Source organism: Ictidomys tridecemlineatus, chromosome 13 (genome assembly GCF_052094955.1).
Source record: "Ictidomys tridecemlineatus isolate mIctTri1 chromosome 13, mIctTri1.hap1, whole genome shotgun sequence".
Lineage (NCBI taxonomy): Eukaryota > Metazoa > Chordata > Mammalia > Rodentia > Sciuridae > Ictidomys > Ictidomys tridecemlineatus.
Genome location: NC_135489.1, coordinates 72094155 through 72113485, shown reverse-complemented (window position 1 = coordinate 72113485; position 19331 = coordinate 72094155). Strand labels below are relative to the sequence as shown.

Sequence of the window (19331 nt, the reverse complement as noted above, 5' to 3'; positions counted from 1 at the left end):
ACAGCTACTCTGTAAAGCAGTGTGGCAGCTTATCAGAAAGTTAAATTCAGAATGCCATATGACCCAGCAGTTCCACTAAGTATTCATCCAAGAGAAAAGAGAATGGGTGTTTGAACAAATGCCTGTCTGCACATTCAGAGCAGCAGAGCCATGGCAGTCCAGTGGCACAGCAACCCAGGTTGTCCTCAGTGGGTGAACAGCAGGTAAACTACTTAGGCTGTATACACTCGGTGGAATATCAGTCAGCCATAATAAAGAAGGAAGTGTATGTATCCAAACTGTAACCAGGGTGGACCTCAGACAAGCAGTGCTACAAGGAGGAACCCGAGGTGCAAGGCACAAACTGTGTGAGGCCTATTATAGGAAACATGCAGAACAAGCTCATCCAGAGAGATGAGTAGCTCAGAATTGGCAGGGGTTGGGGGCACTGTGAGATTGGTTGCCTTTGGGGTGATGAAGTGGGAGCGTAGTACCGGTGGTGATTGACGACATTGTTGAGTGTTTACTTTCAAATGTTTGGGGCAGGGGTGTGGCTCCGTGTGGAGCACTTGCCAGCATGTGTGAGTCCCTGGGTTCCAGCCCCAGCACTACAAAACAGCAGCAAAACCACTCCAAACTGTCTATTTTTGTATGATTTTCACACTGTGTGTGGTGTTGTCACAGGAGATTTATTTAAAACACATGCCTGAAGGTGCAGAAGCTGCAACTGAAAGAAACTGGGAGCTAAGTGCACAGGTGAGCACGGTAAGTGTCTCTGGGTCTCTGGGCAGTGGCTTCCCAGTCCCATAGTGAGCCTGCATCATGCTTCACCGGAGCTGGTATTGCTGTTGAGAGAAGGTCTCTGAGCTAAGACCTGATGTTCCCAGGAGGTGGGCAGAGCCTGGGGGTGGCCTGGACCTCAGAAGCCAGGATGAAGTCACCAGCCACTTCCCAGCCCTCCTCAGCAGAACTGAGCATGTCCTACCACCTGCTCAAGAGAGTGTTCTGGTCCACAGGGCCATGGGGAGGTGGCCAGCCTCCTTCTGGCCCTTTCTTCAGTGGCCACTGGATGCTGGCTTGTTGGCTCCTGCTTGCTGGCTCTGCATCCTTCCAGAGGCTTGGAGATTTGTTCTTCCGGCAGCAAGGAAGCGACCTAGCAGGGGCCTGAGTGGGTCAGGTGGGAGGCTCCAAGTGGCCCTAGGCCCTCAGTGGCTTCCCTTCCTCAGCCTTTTGCTGGTATGATTTAACAGAGGCTTCCTGGTGGAGGCACACCTGGCCTCTGGAGGCTCTGAAGGCTGTGCTTGGCTGAGCGTTGGGTGTCTGGAATGACCTGCCCCCTCTGGTGCCTCTGCAGCTGTATTTGTTGGAAGCAGGGGCCCAGGTGTTCAGGTGGACGTAACAGGGGACCAGGACCTGATTTGCCCACCTGCATCCCCCTTCTTATTGGCCTCAGCTGCCTTGGGCTCTGTGTTGTGTTTTTCCTGCTCCATGAGGTTTCCCTAATTGGGCCTGGCTGGGGCAGGGCTCCAGGGTATGTGGGTGACACTGCGCTGTCTGAAGGGGTCATGTCTCAACAGGTAGTGGCCTCTGGACCTTCTGTAGATGCCATAGAGGATGTACCTGGTGAGCAGGCAGCTGCCCAGCGCCTTCCCAGCAAGAGAAGAATGAATGAGGCTGCTCTGTGTGAGGTCTTGGACACCTTCACTGCGGACGATGAGCAGGTAGTCTGTGTTTCTGGCTGCAGAGCCTCCCACCAGCCCTGGAATAGCTGGACCTTGTGGCAGGTCATTTTGGGGATGCCTTCTGTTCTGTGCTGCACATCCTTCCTGCTCACCCTGACTCCCAGCTTCTATTTCTTGTGGAAATCTCTCCCTTGACATCCACAGGCCACCCAGGGGTCTACTTACCAGCCAGGTGGCATCCAAGTTGGGCACAGGCCCATCAGCAGTCTGTGCCTGAGACACCAGTGGTATGGTGTGTACCCTACTGAGCTTGATGTCTGCTCCTTGGGGTTCAGATCCTGCCCTGTCATTTTCCAGAGCATTGGTTGGGCGTGTTCCAGGTTCACTACAACACAAGAAGCTCACTTGTGTAATGAAGGTGCTATGCACATGAGGAAAGCAGAGCCTCTTCACCCCTGCAGGGGGATGCGGTCACTCATGGAGGGCTATGGTTTGTCCTGAGTACCATGGTCACACATTGTTTCACACATGAGTCGGGCTGGGCCCTGGTAAGTTTGGAAGCCTGGTATGGACCTTCCTCCAGGGGCACCTGAGCTTCTGCAGTCCTGTCCATCAGGGATTTGGGCTGTGCTTGTATTGGAAATGAGTAGTCTGCTGCTGTCCAGGTATGGCCAAAAAAGGCTGTGCTTGTATTGGAAATGAGTGGCCTGCTGCTGCCCAGGTATGGCCAAAAGGGTGTGGGTACACAGGGGGATGTCACTGACCAACTTCCCTGGCATTGTCCTTTATTAACTGGTTGGGGTCCTTCCAAGGGTCTTCCCTGGACCATCTCTGCATTTCCTGCAGTCTCCACACCACTTTGTCATGGAGGGTATAGCCAGGCCCTCTTCAGGGCACCTGCAAGCCCCAACCAGGGTGCCTGCCCTCTTAAGGTCCTGCTGCTGAGTGCCTCCCTTCTGACCACTCCCCTCCTAGAGGGCAGCAAGCAGCTGTTCTAAGGTTGAAGCAGGGTGTGTACTCTGATGGGCCTGGAGGGTCCTCTGTGCCACGTGGTGACCTGCAGGTATCTATAAGACCCCAGCATCCATTTCATCCTGGAAGTTAGGACATTAGTTACCTGGACTTAGTTTTCACTTCTGTAAGAAGAAAATAACCTAATCTGAGATTTGATTATTCAAACCATTAGAAATGTTTTGTTTCCAAATTACCAAAAATGCAACTCACATTGGTTATGTTGAATTTATTGCTCATATCATGGATGAATCCTGAGGCTTTAGGCAAGATCAATCTAGGCACCCAGCTGGTAGCCCTGAAGTGCAGGTGTAGCTCTGCCTGTCTGCACTGCCTCCTTACCCTCCTGGCCACTGTCTCTAGTGCTCTGGACCATCCCATTTCTTGGTCACATGGCATCCACAGTTCCCTGCCTCAGTGCTTCATCCAGGGAACAAAGGATGCTCCTTCAGAACAGAGGGAAATGACCCAGTTATCTCACTCCTTGCTCTATACCCAAAGGACTTAAAATCAGCATACTACAGTGACACAGCTACATCAATGTTCATAGCAGCTCAATTCACAATAGCTAAACTGTGGAATCAAACTTGATGCCCTTCAACATATGAATGGATAAAGAAACTGTGGTACTTGTACACACTGGAATACTACTCAGCATTAAAAGAGAATAAAATTATGGCATTTTCAGGAAAATGGATGGAATTGGAGAATATCCTGGAAAGGTGTGTCAGGTGGCTGTCCCTGTGGCTCTGCCAGGAGGCCCTCCCACGCAAAGCTCTGGTAGCCAGGTTGCTGGAAGGATGTGTCAAGCAGCTTCCAGGGGCGAGACCTCACTGTCCTCATTACAGCCTGCCCCTGGCTCCTCACAGCCCTTATCTGCTACAGGGATGAGCCAGCTGGCCCTGGGGGCTTGGAAGCATGTAGCACCCACCTGTCAGCCTCTTTCCCTTGGGCCTCCATAGGGAGCTTCACTGCCCACCTCCTCTCAGCATTTATATCCTACTGCCCACTAGCATGAGGACTAGCCATCCCTGTCTGTGTTGCTGGCCTGTCCCCATCCCTGATGCTGTACCCGCTTGGTGACATTGAAGTCTCTCCATTTCTTATGTGGACCACATCCTGGGCCTTAGCCCCTCTGCACTTCTGCCCATTCCCTGCTCTATCACCTCAGCCTTGATGCTCCACGTGTCCTAAGGCAGAGGCCTACTGCAGGTGTTGGCTGAGCTGGCGGAGTGCCTTTCCCAAGCCCATCTGTCCTCACTCACCCTGGCTCCCAGCTCTCATGTACCTGTGTCCCACCTGGAGGTGCCCTGGTTCAGTTGTTCTGCACTCAGTGCTGCCCCCAGGTGCTGCCAGAGTCACTGCCTGTGTCCAGGCCTCACTCACCTCCAGAGCTGCTGCTTGCACTGGGTGAGGGTGAGCAGCCTGAGCCTCATGGGGTCTTTGTGTGCTGGATTTTGGCTTTCATCCTGGGTGAGCAGGAGCCTTAGGAGGCAGGGCTCATGTTTGTACACAAAGACCTGTGAGTCCTTGCTAACCAGAGCAGGTTGGATTAGAGGTTCTGCATCTTTCAGACTCAGCCTCTTGCCACCTTCTCCAGAAAGCCTATGAGTCAGAGTGGCCTCTGACCTCCCACCATGCCCTTCTGGCTGGATTTGTGCTTGGCATGTCTCATGATGTGTCTTAGCCTGCCTCATGATGCTGTCAGCATCGTGGGACAGGACCCTGTTTTGCCCTCATGCCCTCATGGTCCTTGTGCCTCACAGAGGCCCATATCACTCAGTGGCTCAGTATGGAGGCAGCACCACTTGGATTAAGCACTGACATTTCAGGGTCTCTGGGAAGGGCTTAGGGAGTATGTCCCTCCTGGAGTCTACACTGCTTTGATGTGGTAGTTTTCAGGAATTTCTTGGAACCATCAGGATGCTGACAGACACCATTAAGGTCAGGAGACCCCAGACCTGTCCAGCAGTCTCAGAGGCTTCCTAGTGACCCTGAGGTGTCATGGAGAAGACCACCAGTGACTGCCCTATCTCATGCTCATGACTGGGCCTGAGCGGGCAGCATAGGCCTCCAAGGAGCCTGTGAAAGTGAGTACCCTGGGGCCCACCCAGACTGCTGAGTCACTGCACATGTTAACAATGTCTTGGGTGATTTGGTTGCCCTTGGAAGATGGAGAAGTTTCTGTCTTAAATCTTTTTTTCTTGTGCAAAGTCCTGGGTCCCTTCCTCAGTACCATAAAAAGAAAAAAGTCTCTTAAGCCCTGTCTTTCTACTGCACACACTGGGCGCTGACTCTCATGAGCCCAGTCAAGAGCATGAGTCAGGCTAGGAGTGCTCTGGGTACCTGGAGGGATTTTGTGGGCATCTGAGCAGTTCTGCAGGAAGGTCAGCTAGGATTCTTGGGGAAGCTGCATAGTGACTCAGAAGAAGGCCACACATTCTAGGCACAGATGTACCCAAGTTCTTCCCTTTTCTTGATGGCTTAATGCAAGGAGTGAGGGTCTAGGGCAGGTGCAGGTTCACCCCCAGCTGTCTCGGGTGGCAGGGTGTCCCCACATACAGCCAGGACTCAGGATGTATGAGCCACTTGCTTTCAGTGGCCCATTGACACCTCCTCTAGAGCATAATAGCCTTTGGGGCCAGGGTCCCAGTGGCCTACTCCTCACAAGCTGTGTTACTGGTTTCCAAGGCTTCAAGAGCTCAGGAGCAGTCTTACTGCTCCTCCATACTCTGCAGTCTTCTCACCTTTATTCTGGTTTTCTTGCTTGTGACACATACTACGAAGAGTGTCACATGAACAGTCCATGAATGTTGTAGTGTCCAAGAGCAATCTTGTAGTGACACCCCCAGCCCCTATATGCAAGGCTCTGCCTGGCATCTTGCTCCTTGGTTCCCCTACCCCCCACCCTTGGTTTCTTAATTCAGTTCCACCCATGATAAAGAAGTTGCAGGAATGACCAATGTAAGTGGTTCAGCAGAGCTAAGCTTGCTGTACCAGAGAAATTGGGACACAAAAATGGGAGGGAAACGTGGGGCAAGTTGTAGTAAACCTAAGAAGTAAGATTGGTATGTCTCTTATGTCTCTCCTGTTTAGAACAAAAGAAAGAAAAGGAGGAAGAATCAGGACACTACTGCTTCCTCAGAGCAGGGTTCCTTGGCCCCATCGCCTTCCATTCCCCAGAGTCCAAATTCACCTTCACACCCCTGGTCCCAGGACGCAGCCCTGGCCCAAAGCCAAGCCCCGCATGCTGGTCCATCTGGCCAGTGCAGGGGTGCAGCCACAGGAGATGTGGCTCAGAGCAGGCCAGCACCACAGGACCACACGGAAGAAATGGATCTCCACACTTCCACACCCTCTGGGGCAAGGAGCCTCTCTCAGGAGGTGTCTGGGCCACCCACATCTATCTGCAAAGCCCACCCTAAGCCTGAAGATGCTGCCCAAGGGCTCCCGCTGCCTGAGTCCGAAGGGGATTCTGAGCCTCAGAAAGAAGCACAGAGGGCCAGGCAGCACGTGGAGGTCCCAGCCTCTGGGGTGAGTATAGTGAGTGGTGGCCAGGGGCATGGGACTGGCCCTCGCACCTTTGGTATGCCATGTGGGTGAGACGTTACTTCTCTATCTGGGAGGGCAGCTGTGGAGGCAAGAAGGGACTATTGACCCTATACTCGGCATTAAGGCCAAAGCTGATCTTAAGCCGTTGGGGCAGAGCAGCCTTTCCATTTGTCTCTGTGGCTCAGACCCCAGGAGTCTGGGGTCTTTATTTCCTCCAGGGAGTTCACACTACAGCTGAGCCAGATATTCCAGTTAACAGGACTGGGAAACAAATGAAAGATAAGGTTCAGTCGCAGCAAATGAGCTGCCCGCAAGTCCCCCTGCTTCCAAGGAACAGTGCCAGGTACAAGTTTCTCTCCAGGGTGGGCTGGGGGACACTGCTTGGCCTTCCCGGCCCCTTCTGCTATATCCACTCACTAGCCCATCTTCAGTCTGATTGTGTGGCACGTTATGGAGAGCTAGGGACAGTGCAAAGGAGATCAAGCCTTCCTTTAAGGAGCTCTCATTCTTGATGGGGGAAGACTGAGGCCAAGCCAGGCAACAGGAAATGAGCTGAGAAAAAGAGCACGGTTGGTACCAGGAGGGTCCCCAGGAATGTGATGGTTGGTGCCGTGAGGGAAGGTGGCCCCTCAGCCAGGGAAGCTGGATGAGGCTTCCAGGGAGGTGCTGGGGGAGCAGAGGCTAGAGGGAATGAGGGGTGAGCTTTGGGGTCCCTGGGGACAAATTCAGATGAAAGAATTGGCGTGCTAAGGCCTGGGGTTATCTTGTGGCAGCCTGTTCTCAAGGGAAGGAACTAGTGTGCTCAGTAGTGAGAGAGGGAGGAGGGCCCAGGCAAGGTTAGGGAAGGGTCCTGAGAGGCCATGGAAGTGGACTGGAAGGACTGGACAGTCCACCTGGGCTGCTGTGAGATGCATGGCTGAGGGGCAGCCTTTCAGGCTGGGGCTTGGTTGCTCATTTCAGGAGGGTGAGACCAAGGACGGGTTGGCTGCTCCTGGAGAAAAACCAGGTGAACACAGCTCAGAACACAAAGACTTGAGGAAGCCAGAAGGGAGTGACAAAAATTACACAGCTGCTGTGACAAAGGAGAAGGAGCAGAAGAACCAGAAGGCCAGCACTCAGGCCATCCCCTCAAGGTACCAGGCTGCCCCGCCCAGGCACAGGGATGCTGTCCGCACCTGTTGAGGGCCCCTGTGACAAGTCCAGCTGTGGGGTTTGCAGGGGAGGTGGCTAGCCAGGTTGGGGTTTCACACTATCTTTTCCTCTTCTTGGCCGCTCATGGTGGGCAGTGGCCAGGTGTGAAAATGACCAGTAGAGAAAGAGGAGGTGGGCTGGGCCAGGAGCAGTTGGTGACCAACTGCTTCCTTCCCTCTTCCAGCTGGCTGAACCCGGAGGAGGGGATCACTGTGTATTTCCATGCCATCATTCCCAAGCATGTCACTTTCGACCCCATGCTCCACACTGTGTTCATCAGGGGAGGAGAAGAGCTTGGACAGCCCGAGTGGAGTGACGCTTGCGAGATGTACTACACTGAGTGAGTCCTGGGGCCCCCAGTCCCCTTGGTGTTTGTTAGAGGTGATCAGTGAGTCCCCAGGGTCCCCCTGCTCCCTGGGTGAGTGTGTTTGATACTCCCAGCATGCATTCTTTGTCTCACTTCGCCATGGCTCTTTTTTCTGTTCTAAGTAGAAAGGAAGCCCTTCCCTGTTCTAGACATGCCATCTTGGTCAGTGTGCATTCTATAATTTTGGGTCTATGTTCCTGGGGTGTTTGAGAACAAAATCTTCTGATGTGAGACTTCCGGATAACTGGCCAGTGTCTGTTGATTTCCAGGGACTTACATGAGTACGGGTCCCTCATCGAGGGCAGCATTGTCATTCCCAGGCAGAGCCTGGATAGAGCCATCCCTTACAAGTACGTCCTTCACTGCGGCCAAGGTTCCAACTGCACCGTGGAGTATGAGTACATCTACGAGCAGCCGCAGAAGGCGGGCGAGCACGTGAACTGCTGCCTGTGTGTCAAGTCCTCCCTCCTGCGCTCCGGAGGTAAAGGGCCTCTCCCATGGCACATGTGTCCTGGCCTGGGTGGGGCTGTGTGGAGCAGACTGCCTGGTCTGCATGGGTCCTCTGTTGTGCGCTGCCCCTGCTGTGGTTTAACTTAGGTGAGAGAGGAAATGGGAAGGAGAGAGGATGAAGCCAAAGGAAGGGTTGGGGCTGTGTGCAGGGTGGGCCCAGGTACCGGGCAGACTCTGGAACAAAGCAGGGAACAGGGAGCTGCTGGCTGGCCCTTCCTGGAGGCGTCTAGGTGGTGACCAGAAGCAGGACAATGTGTCGAGAGCCTCCCTATGGGCCTCTGTATTTGTCCTCATCACATTTTGCTGGTGGCACTTGGGTGGCTTCCACATTCCGTCTGCTGAATCTTTGGAAAGAACCCTCTGCACCTCTTCAGTCCCTCAGCAGCTCTTCCTTGGTGAGCCTCTCTGCAGATACTGGCTGTCCTGTCCTGCCTGGGCACCTAGCTCTATCCTGAACGACCTCCGAGACCCAGAATTTTAAAAATATATTTTCTGGGCTGGCCTCAAGTGTCTGGGCTCCAACTAGAAAGGAAGCCCTCCTGCCTCATCCTCTTGAGTGGCACTCCGAGGACTTCAGCTTTGAGGCGAAACTGGACTTCATCAGATAATTCCACAAGGAAAGATGGAGCTTCTTCTCTGACAATTCCCACAAAGAGAGGGGCTAGAGTGGGCTTAAGGAGAAGCTCGGGAGGAGGCCATGCCCAAATCAGCATATGAACCCTGGCCAACTGTCACCTGGCAGGGTAGGAAAGGACAGGGTAGAGCTGCGGTGGCAGGGCCTACCAATGTGACAGTAGTGTGCAGTAGCTTAGGGCCTCCTAATCTGATCTCCATCTTGTAGTCTTCCTGCTTCAACCCTGGAGTTACTAGGATTATAGGCATGTACTATCATGCCCAGCTCTCTGCCCTCTTATAGGTTTTCTCTCTTTTTTTCATTTTCTTTCTTTTTTTGACAGTGTTGGAGGTGGAACCTAGGGCCTTGTTCATGCTAGACAAGTGTTCTACCTCTGGTCTACCTCTAAGCCAGATCCCTAGCTCTTTTATTCACTTTTAAATTTTGAGTCACGTTTTCCTAAGTTACTCAGGCTGCCCACAAATTTTGGATCCCCCTGGTTCAGCCTCCTAAATTGCCTGGAGTTCAGCCGTGCAACCACAGTGCTTGGCTAACCACTTTTGTTTTCTAATTATTTTACAGTTAATGTCACTGGGTTTTCTTGGTCTATAATTGTGTCACTTGCAGTTGGTCCTCAGAATAGACATAAATTCAGCCCTTGCCCTGTACTGGGCACCTGCTAGTGGCTTGTGGCTGTTGGGTGATCTGCGTTGTTCTCTTTGGGGTGGGTATTGCTGTTCCACTATGCACCCTGTTCATTTACCAGAACAGTACTTAGTTGCTAGTGAGGGATGAAGTTTTGGTATAAGAAATGTTTAACCTGCATATGGTCATGTTTAAAGCTTTTACCAGGCTTGCTGAACTGCATGGCTAAGCAGAGACTTGGTTTTAAGCTCATCACTGGATTGTCTAGAATTTCTCTCTGCAGGGGCATGACCTGCCCATGGTAGCTGATGGAGTGAGTTCTGATCACTTCAGTTTACCAGACTTGTTTTCCTTCCTTCCTTTAATCCTCTGACTGTACTCCCCTGTTTCTGTTTATTTTTCAGAAGGGTTCTCTAAGTTGCTAAGGCTGACCTTCAACCTGTGATTCTCCTGCCTCAGCCTCACTGGCATTATAGACATGTGCCACTGTGCCTGGCTGCTCCCCTGTGTTTCTGTCTTCTGGGGTGGTACCTTGGGTTGGTGGATTTTGAGATCTTAAGTGTGACATTTGTCTTGCTATCACCCATAGACTGCCATCAATATGATGACATAATTCGCATGAGGCCTCCTGGGACACTGGAGAAATTTCAGAACCTCTTCACTAATAAGATAAAGAAGGAGCTGTTGAGGGGGAAGAAGATGGCAGCCGAGATCATGCTGGGCCGCATCTTCAGCGTCCTCCAGACCTGGAACCCCATCAACCTGAGGAACTTCTTTACCCAGTTCCGGCAGTTTTACTCTGTTGTCCGAATGCCTATGATTTATGAAGGGAAAGCACAGCCCTGGCATAGCCTGGGCCTCAGAGAGGAAGAGGTATCAGTCTTCCCCCAATCACCAGTAGCTCTGGTGTGGGTGGTCAGGGTCCCCTGACCTACTAGAGGCATATAGAGACCCTGTGACTAAGTAGGGCAGGTGTAGAGGGGTCAGGAGGACCTTTCCATCCCTTTGTTTCTGCACCACCTCTTGGGAATTCTCTCCTTATCTCTCCTCCTGATTGTACCCATGAGCCTCATTCCCAGCACCAATCTTGCATTCTTTCCGGGCTTAGGCAGAGTTGAAAGAAAAGGTGGAGCCCATCCTTTCCCCTTCAGCCACACTGTGGCTTGGAGACAGAGCTGGCACTCAAAAAAGTTTGACATTGAGCTCTCATGAGCATCCAGGGGCCTCCCAGACCCCCTCACTACACTGTTTGAGACTGAGCATCGATGTGCTCCTGCTGCTCCAGAAGCCCAAGTGCTGGGGAGGTGGGAAGTGGGGCAGATGGGACCCTCCCCAGAGCTCTCTGTCCTCAGGGCCTTGATCCCCTGCCCAAGGGGCCCTCCAGCCTCCAGGGCATGCACTCCATAGTCATGCCTCTTCTTTTCCCCCTGCATCAGGTGAAGAAACACCTGTGGAAGTATTTGAAAAAGCAGATGAGACCATTTCTGGAAGGAAAGAGTGGGGTGCCCTGCCTGAAGGGTGCCCTGTGAAGAGCAGACTGAGGATGGGTCTGATCATTCTCTTCCTGGTGGAAGATACCAAACTCTGCTTATTGGAGCGTGACCTGACCTCACTGTGCTCCATTCTCTGCCCCAGTCCCTGCTCACCAGATGCCCTGCATAGCGACCTCCACCACATACTGTTCACATCTGAGAGGTATCCCATGGTTTTTTGTTTTGTTTTGTTTTGTTTTGTCAGAGGTTTCATAGGCATTTATCATGATTTTTATCTGACTATAGAGATAAGTGCTAGTCAGAGAAAGGCTGAGTGCACACTGGGGAAAAATAAAACCACAGTCATGTTACCACTTGCTCCTGTCACTTTCCTGGCATGTATGTCATTGCTAGTGTTGTTAAATTCAGTTTTCTCCTGAATACCCTGACTTCAAAAGGCTTCACAGGGCCAGGTACCATGGCAACACTGTCATCCCAGCTACTTGGAAGGTTGAGCCCAAGAGCTTAAGACTAGCCTGGGTAACTTAGTGGAACCCCATCTGGAAAAATAAATGAATAATATAAAGTACATGACAGAAGTGCTCCTTAGAGGACCTTCCTCTTCACGCTCAGCATTCCTTAGCACTGGGGCCCAGGCCTGCCTGTAGGTATCACCTACCTCAGCTGCGGAATCCACAGGGATGCTGTTCCTGCTGTCCCACCTGTGCTGGTGGAAGGACACTGCCCCTGCTGGGTCAGCCATGGCCTTTTATGTGTAGGGGAGACCTCTTCTGAGCTGCTGTGATTGGAGGATCAGGGTCTCTTCTGCTTCTGTTTGGATTGAGCTTGGGTAACATCAGGTGGCCTTTCCTGAGCTCTTAGCACCTGTGGGTTTCCTAAGTTTTAAAGACCCAGGCAGTTGCTGTGTCCTGTATGAAAGAGAGACAGAGGTAAAGAAATCTACAAACAGCTGTACATGGGTGTGAGAGAAAGGAAGAAACATCAATTTTTGTGCCCGTGGAACACACATCATGTGCCATTCCTTCTAAAACATAGCTGGGCATGGTGGCATGTGCCTATAATTCCAGTGACTCAGGAGACTGAGGCAGGAGGATTACAAGTTTAAGCTTCAGCAACTTAGGGAGGCCCTGTCTCAAAATAAAAAAGGTTGGAGATATAGCTTAGTGGTAGAATGTCTCTGGGTTCAATCCCAGTTTAAAAACAAAAACATTTGCTTTGTGTTTAGGTCCACCATTGCCAGACTGCCTGGTTCAAACCCTAGGTCCTATGTGAATTCGTTGGTTTGAAACTGAGCACCTCAATACTTCAGCTGTATGGTGTGGGTGGAAATGACCTTAGTGGGTGTCTTTTGGCATTTGTGATATCCTGGTGCATTGGGTTGGGGGCCAGGAACTTGTCTTCCTTGCCACCCTTTGACTCTTGGTCTGGGACTCGGTCCATGTGTGTAATGCTCCTTTTGCTGGGTGCAAGTGGCTGTCCCTTCCCTCCTGGGACATCAGACCACAGGGAAGGTTGGACACAGCCATCCATAGCTCATGGTAGGTCTTGGTTCCCTTCCAGATGGCAAGAGTACTTGGTCAACCTGTGCCAAAGGTGCATGGCTATAAGGGTCATCGACTGGCTGGGCATCCTCCCTGTCCTGCACTACTGTATGCAGCTGGACCCTCCAAGAAAGGACTCTGTGAACCAGTCTGAGGACATCTGGGCTGCCCTCAAGGGAATCTCCTTCTCTCAGTTTCAGAAAGAATTGCTAAATGAGTAAGTTGTAAAGATGCATTTATGTAAGCACATCTTGGAATGATTCATCAGCACTTTGCCATGGAGCTACATCCCCAGTTCTCCTTTAAATTTTTAATTTTTGAAGCTGGGCATGGTGGCACATGCCTGTAATCCCAGTAACTCAGAGGTTGAAGCCGGAGGATCGTGAGTTCAAAGCCAGCCTCAGCAAAAGCAAGGCGCTAAGCAACTCAGTGAGACCCTGTCTCTAAATGAAATACAAAATAGGGCTGAGGATGTGGCTCAGTGGATAAGTGCCCCTGAGTTCAATCCTCAGTACCACCCCCGACCAAAAAAAAAAAAAAAAAAAGATTTAATTTTTGAGATGGGTCTTGCTAAGTTGCCTGGCCTGGCCTGAACTCATGATCTTCCTGTCTCTGAAACAACTGGGATCACTGGCATGGCCAGTGTACTATGCAGTCTTTCTCTTGTGACTGTACTAATATGTGTTTACTCATTTGTGTGACAGATACTTAGCAACTCTGTGTATCCCAGGACTTAGCCCTGAGTACCACAAATCTTAGTTTCTGACCTTTAACCTTGCCTTTTACCTGAAGTGGTGGGTGATGAGTGCATTTGGTAGAGCTGGAACAAGCTTCTCCTTTTGCTAGCCATAAAGCTCAGGCCAGAGAACTGGCCAGGAAAAGCAGAGTACTTCCACATTCTCTGCTGTCTGATTGTGAGGGCATTGCGGTGTCCCTTGGGTGGGAAGCTCAGGCCTCCTGGAGTGGAAGTCTTGGGTGGGCAAGGGTACACAGACAATGGCTTGCCCTGATCCCAGGTCTTAAAGGCACAAGTGTATCCAGGCTTTGCCAGGCCCCCCCTGGGTGGGATGGGGGGTGGGCTTGAACACTTCTGTCCCCACTGAGAACTGTGCTTCATCAGGAGAAATGGTACTCACAGATGCAAAACTCCAAACTAAATAAATGATAAACTGGAATACTAAGCAACATGCATTTCACCAATTTAAAAAGCCAGAATAAGGCCAGGGCTGGGGCTGGGGCTTAGTGATAGAGCACTTATCTAGCTTGGCCAAGGCAATGGGTTCCATCCTCAGTACCACCAAAAAGAAAAAAAGTCAGAGCAGGAGTCACAGAGGAATCGAGAGCAAAGGTACCAAGTAGAACTGTGTAGGTGGAGAATCAAATCCAATCCCAAACCAAGAGCCTGAGAGGAGGAGCCAGCAGATCCAGATCCATAGCTCTGTAGAGCTCTGTGCCTCCTCTCCAGCAACTGGTAAAACAAATGGCAGGAGAATGAATATGGTACAGATGTTGGGGACAAAGCTACAGACCCAGATGGCACCCAGGGACTCCAGTGCCCTGCATGGCAGGTGTGCCCGTGGGCACATGCAACAAAACAGCTGCATTCTGAGCTGAACCACTTTCAGTACCCTGAAGGTGCTGCAGTCCAAGGGTGCAGGTTCCTAACCACAGCTCAGCAGATGGCTCTCTGGAAAATCCTTACATGCCTGGATATGTTAACAGCATGCTTCTAAATAAGATCATCTTAGAGTGAGGAAAGGTTCTTCAAAGAAGACATGGAAAGCACAACTACATAAGAAAAATCGAAGGGGGCTGGACTGTGCTCAGTAGAAGAGGACTGCCTGGCATTGAGTGAGGCCCTGGGTTGCCTCCCCAACACCACAAAAAAAAGTTTTTGAAATCAAATTTAAGTTCAAAACTTAAAGTAAATCTGAATTAAACATGAAATCATCACTGTACTCATTTCCACATACAGATAACTGCCATGTGTGGAATAACCTATCCCCTTGCCCACCCCATCCACTGGGAGCCAGGTGCCATCATTAGGGATAAAGGCAGTGAGCTCAATTGTTCCCATCACTTATCTAGTTTTGAAACCTTTTGAAATGAAAGCCAAATGGAAATGATTTTTAAAATTTATTTTTTTTGGTGCCAGGGATTGAAACCAGGGGTACTCAACTATGGAGCCATATCTCTAGTCCCTTTTTAATTTTTTTTTTTGAGACAGGACCTCACTAAATTGCTGAGGGTGGCCTTGAACTTTTGATCCCCCTGTCTCAGCCTCCTAAGTTGCTGGGACCACAAGTGTGCCATACACTTGGCTATTTTATTTAGTTTTCATTTGATTCACTCTGTATTTCTGGTTCCAAGATGAATTGATATCTACTTTAAAATCTGAGCATTCTGGGCCTTCCCAGCCTTGCTTTTCCTTGTCTTGAGTCTGTTCAGTGCTCTCACTGCTGCCCTCGTCTCTGTCCTGGTTTCTTCATTTAGGAGCCAGTTTCTTGACTTCATGGAGAGCAGGAAGCAGTTGCTGTATATGGATGAGTATCTCTTTCGATCCTGGTTCAGTTTGCTGCCTCTGAGAAGCCTGGTTTCCTATATGGAAAACTCCACTGAATATTTGAGTCTCATGCCTGCTAGGGTCCTGGACTGTTTTCTAGGGACTCACTACAGGCTGCAACGGCTTCAGAAGATCTCTAAGATCTCAGAAGATCTCTTGGAGGTTTGTGGTTGGAAGTAGATTGTCAGGTCCTTACTTAGTAAAAGCAGGTCACACACTGAACATTGAATGCTTGTGGGTCTTCTGTCCTGAAGGGCAGGTTGGGGGAAGTGCTCAGAATTGCTGAAATAAGAAGTCATTATTTCTTAGGGTTAAAGTTTGACTTCCCAGAGTTGATTCTGGTTTAGTATATAGAGGACAAGGGAACAGTAGCCGTTTGTTAATTATGATTGTTGGAAGGCTCTGTGAACATCACATGTGTCATAGTTGCTGTCTTTCCTTTTATGCTTTTTGGGGTAAAGAAAATGGTATAAGGGCTGGGATGCAGCTCAGTGGCAAAGCCCTGGGATTGATCTCCAGTTCCAAAAAAGAAAAAACAAAAAAAAGAACCCCAACCAAAAAAAAAAAAGAAGAAGAAGAAGAAGAAGAAAATGGTACGAATTTATAGCCTGCATTTTACCAGTGGAAAATGAAGATTGGCCCTTGAGCCCTTGAAGTCTCATGTGCAGGGAGAACAAGACAAGTCCCCATGCCCTTCTCTCTTCTCAGCATAACAGCTGTTTTCTGGTTGAAACTTTCATATTTCCTTTTCTCTTCCCTGCCTTAGCATGTCGGGAATGTTTTCAAAATGCTCATGTACCTCGTGAACATCTATCAGGACATGTAAGTAGAACAGCCAATTACTATGGGGCTCCTATGTTGTGTGGGCTGCCTCGTGTCAAAGTGGGAGGGTGGTACACCGGCAAGTGCCCCAGTGTCCTCTGCAATTGCCAATCCAGCCATCCAGGTTTTTCTTTTTTCTTTTTCTTAAAAAAAAATGAATAGGGCTCTGGATGTACCTCAGGGATGGAGCACTTGCCTAGCATGTGCAAGGCCTGGGTTCAGTCTACAGAACTAAAAACAAACAAACAAAAAAGCAAATCACACTCTTGGGTGCTGAGATTTTGCTTCATTCCCACCCAATCTTTTGGCCTTTGTGTTTTAATTTATTTTTAAATGATCACTTTCATAGTGCAAATGTATGCGTCCTGCATTTTTAAAATATTTGCTTCTATGGTTTTTGTAAGTTGGGCAAGTTTAAAACAAAAATCAAAGGTTGCCTTGCAGAATCATTTACTCCAACCCCTGTGCGTGACCTTTGCCACCTGGAGGAATAGCACATGAAACACAGAACAGGAATGTGCACCAGGGGCCCAGGTGTTCCTGGAGCCTCTCAGCACTGTTGGTCTCCCTCCTCTGAGCCCCTGGGATGTCTGGACGTGGGGCACAGCACAGGGTCTCCCTGCACGACAAGTCCCTGTGACTTTGCAGGGTTCTTTCTCGTATCACCAGGCTGTCAATTAGTAAATGTGAAACCCTTTCACACCAAGTGGAAGAAATTCCGTACACAGTGCACACTCTTCTTCTAGTACCCTCCCTCTCTCCCTTCTGTATCTGATTTTTTTCTTAAGTTATATTTAAATTATTAGAAAGATTCATCCTTTGCTATTTTTTTGAATAAGGGAATGTATTTGAAAAATATTTTAACTTGGTTTTGATTGAGTTCCAACTGCTGAGCTAAGTCAAAATGACTGTGTTCCTTTCTTATTTCAGTCACAGCTTTAAGGCTTATTGTAATGATAGCCTAGAGGAGATCAAGTAAATGCCTTACTTGTGGTCATTTATTTTATTTTAAGTAATTAATTCATTTGCAGTACTGGGGATTGAACCCAGAGGCTTTTTACCACTGAGCCACACTCCAGCCCTTTTTGTTTCTTATTTTGAGATAAGGTCTTGCTAATTTGCTGAGGCTAACTTTGAATTGGGCCATTCTCCTGCCTCAGCCTCCTGAGGCGCTGTGAGTACAGGCATACTTGTACATCTAAAAAAGGAGAAGGGACTGGTAATTGATTGATAATTGGTATTGTTTTCTCATTTCCCAGTGACTTCAATGATCTCTCTGGATCCTGGTGGGGGTAGGATTCTTGAGAAGACCTCATTAGAGTCCTACTTGACTGTGTGCCTGAAGCTCCATGAAGCTGTCTGCAGGATCACCAAACGCCTGAGGTTTTACGAGATCCCTGCCTTGTCTGCCGAAATCATTTGCAGAATTATTGGACTTAGACTTCCAGTGGTGAGTTATGTCCCAAATGTCATGCCGAGGAGAGGTCTGAGATTCCATGCAGTCTGATTTGGAAGGGAACTTGGGGTATTTGGGGAATCCTGGATGAGACAGAGTGGTCAAGTCAGCTGTCAGGTATTTATTTGGCACCGCCTAGATACTGGGTTCTGTTTTGTGCAGACTACACACTTAGCTCTTAGCCTCACAAAAAAGATGACCCATTCTTTGTCCTTGATTCTATTGTTCACAGAAAACTAGGGCCTGTTTCCCCCTAAAAAGCACATATCTATGCCTCATCTTCCCTGCCAGAACCCTTCTCTTCATGTTGCAACACAACATGGCAGTACAGCCCATGTCCTGCTGCCCTGCTCAGGCCCCTGTGCCCCTCAACTTGAAGTCATCCTCCCCCTCATGCCCCAGAGGGAACCAGACTTTGATTTCTGCCACTGGAGATGCTCTGCCCTTGGCCTTCACACTCAGTTCTCTCACCTGTGTCTCAGGGCAGCTTTCCTGCTGCTGTATTGGGAGCTCTGCGTTGCTATGCAGCGTCTCCACTATGGGTCCTGAGCTTCTGCTGTGGGTGATGCAGAGTGGCATCTCAGGCGACTCTCTTTTTTTTTTTTTTCAGTGAGTTTAATACAATATTTATTGATTTCTTTTTTTATTGATTGTTCCAAACATTACAGAGTTCTTGATGAATCATCTTTCATACATTTGACTCCATTGGGTTTTGAACTCCCATTTCTACCCCATATACAGATAGCAGAATCACATCTGTTACATACTCACATTTTTACCTAATGGCATATTAGTGACTGTTGTAATCTGCTATCTTTTGTATCCCCTACTATTCCCCCCTCCCCTCCCCTCCCACCTTCCCTCTCTGCCTCCTCTGCTGTTGTTCAATTCTCACCCTTTTATTCCCCCTCCCCCTTGACCATCATAACCTCTTATACTTTTGTGTATCATTGAAGGTCTTCTACCATTTGCATACTCTCTTTTTAAACTTTTTCCACTTCAGAACTGTGACATCAGGAATGGAGATGGTTAAGTCTATATTTTCACTTTATTCCTTTCAGCCTTTATTCTTTAAAATACCACAGACACACTCTATTTTTTTTTTTTTATGCCAGGGTTGAACCCTGGGGTGCTTAACCACTGGCCACATTCCTAGCCTTTTTTTTTTGTATTTTATTTAGAGACAAGGTCTTACTGAGTTGCTTAGAGCCTTACTAAGTTTCTGAGGCTGGCTTTGAACTTGGGATCCTCCTGCCTTGGCCTTCTGAGCCACTGGGATTACAGGCACTAAGAATGATTACTGATATGGTGTCTGCCTTCTCCCAGGTGGTACTATTTTATCCATCCCAGGTTAGTGCCAGTTCCCAATAGATGATGCTTTGGAAGTTTGTCAGTTATTTAGGATTTACTTTTCTGCAGAAGGAAATGTCCCCATTTGTTGTTTGGGGTCCCAGATCTGTGGTCACAAATGCTCTACCTGTGCTGCAAAAAAAAAAAAAAAAAAAAAAAAAAAAAAAAAAAAAAAAAATTGCAGTATTAAAACAGAAACATACTGGGGCAAGTGGGAGCCTCTTGTCGGATGGTCATCTGGGCGGCTGCCATGAGGACCAGAGCACAGTTCAGGGCCCTGCTGCTTGTTCATCCTCAGGGTTGTTCCTGCAGTTCATTTATTGACCACCTCTGTACAGCCCTGGATGACACTAGGATGGGTCAGTATGGGACTGGGGCCACTTTTGGAGTTGGTGGAATGCTCGAGGCCTAGTACCAGGGAAATGCATGCCCCGCTGAGGCATCCAGATTGTCCTGGAAGGTGCTGTGCTGTTCAAGGACATTGTACAAGGGCCCCTGTTTCAGTTTCCCTTGAGACCCCTCACGCTCTCCTGCCCTGCTCTCACCTGTGCCCTGT

General features: G+C 49.5%; 1 pseudogene across 1 annotated transcript in view; it reads left to right on the top strand.

Annotated features, from left to right (window-relative positions):
- Positions 1-4571: 4571 nt before the first annotated feature.
- LOC144369680 (E3 ubiquitin-protein ligase RNF213-like) overlaps positions 4572-19331 on the top strand; it is a 67621-nt pseudogene continuing 52861 nt past the window's right edge. Inside the window, exons 1-9 of the transcript XR_013429432.1 lie at positions 4572-4762; positions 5769-6206; positions 7185-7357; positions 7600-7755; positions 8052-8263; positions 10140-10423; positions 10987-11245; positions 12604-12801; positions 17266-17419. The product of XR_013429432.1 is annotated as an E3 ubiquitin-protein ligase RNF213-like (transcript). The remainder of the gene's footprint in view (positions 4763-5768; positions 6207-7184; positions 7358-7599; positions 7756-8051; positions 8264-10139; positions 10424-10986; positions 11246-12603; positions 12802-17265; positions 17420-19331) is intronic.